The following is a 5384-nucleotide window of genomic DNA, read 5'->3' as shown; positions in this document are numbered from 1 at the left end:
TTTATTTTGCCAATGTTTTAAGGTTTTTTGTTGTAGATTTATCTTCTTAAGTATTTATAGGCATTGAAAAATATTTTATTTGTGTGTGTGTTCATGTATATGCCTGTACCATTATGTACATAGGAGCCTATGGAGGTCAGGAGTCATTGGATCCCTTGGAGCTGGAGCAACAGGTGTGTTTGTAAGCTGCCTGATGCAGGTCTTGGGATCTGAACATAAGTCCTCTGACAGAGCAGCAAGCAATCTTAACCACCAGCCATTGCTCCAGCTCCTCCAGGCATTTGGAAGCTATTTTGAAAGTGATTTTTTTCTTAGCTTCCCCTCAACATACTCACTACAAGTATGCAGAAATATATTTACTTTTGTCATATTGACTTTGTATATAACTTATGTTAATTATTTCCTTCAGATTGTAACGCATTTTCCTGGAGGGGGAAGACAGGCTCCTAAGACCCAGGAAAGTAACAAGAATTAAGGCTCTGGAAGCTCATGAACACTTTTAATCCCTGGAAATTCAAAAAAAGTGACAAGTTCCACAATGCCTCATCCCAGGGTTATAGACACAGCGACCGTTTGCAGGGAAGAGGTTCTCAGGTGACCTGCTTGGAAGGTGTACAGGGAACTCCAGAGATGCCACTTTCATGAGTCATCTCCATGCTGTGGTTGAAGCCTTTGTGATTTGACTGTCTGTCAATCACCCATGCTCTAGGAAGTAAATCCAGGAAGTACATTGACTTAAAAATCTAAACACTTGGCACAACAATTCCTTTGGCCTCTCATTGGTGCTTTATCTGCAGAGTAGTCCTTGTTCATGTCACATGATGCTGCTTGTATGCTTAAAGTTCTGGTCAGATCTAAGGATTTCCTAGTAATCGTCGAGGCTTTGATATATAGGACCACATTATATTCAATTACAGATACTTTACCTTCTTCCTTTTTTATTTGTTTCTGTTCATTTTTTCCCTCTTTCATTATTATTCTAGCCACACAGTCAAGTATATTATATTAAGTAAGAGGTAAGAGATTGGGCAAACTTACCTCATTCCCAACTTTAGAGAAAAACTTTCAGCTTTTCCCCACTTGGTATCTATTTGAATATAGTACTCTCATGTGTAGGCTTGATTAGTGATACATGGAATTTAAATATTTACTTTAATGTTTTAGTTGATGTCTGAAAGACATAGAAGTACCATCCATTAGCAGATTGTATGAAAAAATGATCTCTTGAGATGAAAGTTGTATGGATCCTGCATTTCTATCATTATTGATCAAAACCACAAAGATACACATTTTAACACACTATGTGCTTTGGAATACAGGAAAGTGGCTGGCGTGAGCACACAATTTCTCATCATTATTCACTTCGACTTCCTTATGTTATAGTAATGTGTTAAATATAAATGCTTATATGCTACCAATAAAGTTGTGTAACTGAATTAAGTAGTGGGAAATCACTTGTTGGCTTTTGAGAAAATTTTATACTACTCATCTACATAACAGAATACCAACTATTTCTGACAAAGCCACTAGTGTTCTGATCATACATATGAATCTAGGTTTATCTGTGTATCCTCTATATGAGAAAAAAACCCATTTGCTAATGAGTCCCATTTATTCACAATTTTTAACTATCTTAATTGTCATTCTAAGCAGTCTGGTCCAGAAACTGCACCATTTCCAGCTCCCCTTCAGTCACATTTAAAATCACTACACAATCACAATTATACCTTTGGAAGCCAATGCTTGGTCTGCATCTTACTTGGTTGTATGTTTTCCATAGGAACACTCAGCCTCCGTGCATCAGCTAAAACCTACCATCCCACATACAGATGTCACACTGTGTAGATGTAATTTTAAACAGTCTTATTAAATAAGAAACACAGAGCCAAATGAAGAGTTAAAAGCCCAAGAGGTCACTGAGTGCTGTTTTCAGCTGAATACTAATCTGTGAAACAGATATTTCTTTGTGATTAAAACAAAACTTAGACCCATTTGAATTAGACTGCAGACTTCCAGAGGATACAATGAGTCATGTTGGCTTCAGAAGAGAATGTTCAGTGAAGAAGGGAAAAGAGAATTTTAAGAAGTCTATGGCTGAGCTGGGCAGTGGTGGCGCATGCCTTTAATCCCAGCACTTGGGAGGCAGAGCCAGGTGGATCTTTATGAGTTGGAGGCCAGCCTGGTCTCCAAAGCGAGTTCCAGGAAAGGCGCAAAGCTACACAGAGAAACCCTGTCTTGAAAAACCAGGAAAAAAAAAAAAGATCCACAGAGAAGAGAACAGGAAAAGCCCAGAGGCAAAAGGTAGATGTGATAATTTAAAGCTAAGAAAAGCTGGCTAGAAATAAGCAAAGCTAAGACTGGTATTCATAACTAAGAAAAAGCCTCTGTGTGTGCTTTATTTGGGAGCAGGGTGGCAGGCTCCCCAAAAGAGAGAAAAAAAAACCCCAACAACAACAGGCCAGCTCCTGAGCACAATTCCTGTTGTAGTATATCTCAGAGTGCCTTGCCCATTGAAGACCTTCTCTGTGTAGCTCTTGGCCTGAGAAAGAATGCAAGGAACTTAACTGTTCCTTATTTTCCATGCAATGCTGTGAAGGGGACCCAGAAGAGTCCAAGTTTCCAGTGATTATAAAATAACAGCATACCTGGATGTGACATCCCTCAGAGAGCTCATTACTGTGTCATCTGTGGTGTCTGTGAGATTGTCTGCATGGAAACTTTGGGGATATCTCCAATGAAGGAAAACTCATTTATCCCCAGAGCAAATCTCCTTTTTCACCTTCTGGTGATTAATGATGATGTCTAGGAGTTTGTTAGATCTTAATGAATAGATGGGCAGAAATTAGAAAAACTTTTCCATGGTTCCTTTGGGAGAATTTAAGTTCTGAATTGGTCTTGTGGTCAGGTGTGCATTGCTGCACTCAAGGGTAGATCAAGGGATTTGTTATGTGTATTTCCAGGGAGTATTTTATATTATTTTACTCTTGCAAGATTATGCTGACAACAAGTCCTTCCAGAAAATCACTAGCATTTCATTTGGAGTCTGTTATTCTCCGGGAAGTTATTTAATTACATATTTTCCCATGTGTCCCAGTACATTTAAGTCTGAAAAATCTATTAACTGAAGCCAGTGTTTCCCTCCTGAGTCCTGCGGTTACTCCACTTGTTTTCAGGTAGAACATGACTTGTTTTCTGAGACACTCATGAATCCTGATCAGAGGCCTAATAGACTGTGCTAGTATCTGGAGAATCTGCTGTGGAAAGCAGCAGTCCTAGACATACAGGCAAAGATATGAGTTGAGCAACCACTAAGAAGTAAATAGATCCAACAACATTCATTGTTGCTCTAGGTTTAATAGAAAACTAGAGACTTAGTTTTGCTTTTTCAATGATGAAAAGTAAAAACTCATGTGATAAATCCAATAATTGATTCTTCTAAACCTTTATTAATATCTGGACTTGCAGCAAGATTGTCTCAGGCACAGTCAAGGAACATTTATTTGGATGTGTAAGAAGAAAGTTATCACTGCACAATATGGTTCCTAGTGAACATGCCAGCATTTAGAATGAATATATGTGGAAATAAGACACAAAAGGGAGAATAATATATCCTTTATTGCTCTGGTACCTTATGCTGGTCTAGGAAAAGCACATATACCTCTGTTTTCAACTATAAAATTTACATCGGCCAATTGACAATTACACATGGGATATTAGCCTCACAAATGAATATTTAGATAGGTGGAAATTTTTTGAATACCAACAAATATAGAATTTTTCCTTGTCTTGTGGGAAATCCTGTTTATTTGAGTATATGCATTCATAATAAAATATTCTATGATTCCATTGTTATTGTTATTTTGAAGATGAATGCACTGAGGTTGAATGAAATGAAGACACTTGAGCACATTCACAAAGCTAAGAAGTGCCAGAGACTAGATTCTGTGTCACCACAATTGCTACACCAGTGTCTACTGTGCCAGGTACTACTGCTTTAATTTTTTTTTTTTTGACTCAGGGTTTCTCCATGTAGTTTTGGTTTCTGTCCTGGATCTCACTCTGTAGATCAGGCTGGCTTAGAAATCACAGAGATCTGTCTGGCTCTGCCTCCCAAGTGCTGGATTAAAGGTGTATGCTAGTGCTGCCTGGCTTTAAAATATTTTTGTGATATCCTTTTTTGATGTTTTTAAATTCTTCTCTCATATATTACATCCCAATTGCAATTTACACTCCATAGAGGGAGGGGAAGCTAGATATGTGTTTTTCATGTGGAATAACCTTTAAAGTCAGGAATTTAATAAGGATCATGGGATTATGAAGGGATAGGAGATAGAATACAGTGATATAAAGGATTAAAGAAGAGTAATGGGACATGAAGAGTTAAATTTAGGTGTGTGTAGGAGAGAATATAGAAAGGGATAACTAACCCTAAGTATCTTTTGAAAAACAGTACAGATATATACTAGTATAGGAGCATCCTATAATCTTTACACGTGCATATTTCAAAAGGGTTTTAATGAAGTTACACTATACTAGGTGGACAGTAGCCCAAGTAGACTTCTCATGCTTAATAATGTAAGTCCCAATTCCAGGACAGGTTTATTTCTTTTTCAGTTGCTTTCTAATCAACTACCATAGGCCCTCAAGTATCACCGGCCATTACCAAAAAATATTGCTGGCATCTCTCCAAAACTTAGTGACTGAAGACACCACATACTGGACTCACAGAACATGGAGAAATCAAACTGGCACTTACCTTGAAGATTTATATACCACTCATATATCCATAGGTTGCATAAGAAAGGAGGCTAAAAAAGTCATGTGGCACCTAAGAGAGAGCACCTGTGTGGCCTGGGCAGGCATCTCTATGACGGGTAAGGTGACCTGCTGACGTCCCATGCAACCCAAGTTAGAAGCTCATTTTTTAATAAAAGGGGGACCTGCAGGTCCCTGGCCCCCATTTTGGGTAACTGTTGCCTTGCTTGCAGACCTTGACCTTGATATCCTCCCAATGCTAATTCCCTGCCAGGTTCCACCCTCCTGAATGCTTAAGTGAAGTTCCTTGTCTGTGTATCCTGAATAATGGGCGTTAACAGCTTAGATGCAAGACTGTAAAACATCAGTAGCGAACTTCTGCCCTCTGGGGTCCTCCCATTGTGCTGTAAGTCTGTATTTAACCTCCTACCCCCTTCAAGAAATGACATCTGACATTTATATATATATTTGAATGAATACTGTGAATGTAATCTATGAATACCACAAATGTGATTAATATCATGAGTGTAAGTAATGAAAATCATGAGTGTAATTTAAAAAATAAATAAAATAAATAAAAATTAAAAAAAGTCATGTGGCACATCCAGATTTCACAGTCTTGGAAGGTG

Source organism: Peromyscus leucopus, chromosome 1, assembly GCF_004664715.2.
Source record: "Peromyscus leucopus breed LL Stock chromosome 1, UCI_PerLeu_2.1, whole genome shotgun sequence".
Classification (NCBI taxonomy): Eukaryota; Metazoa; Chordata; class Mammalia; order Rodentia; family Cricetidae; genus Peromyscus; species Peromyscus leucopus.
This window is presented reverse-complemented; position numbering follows the sequence as displayed.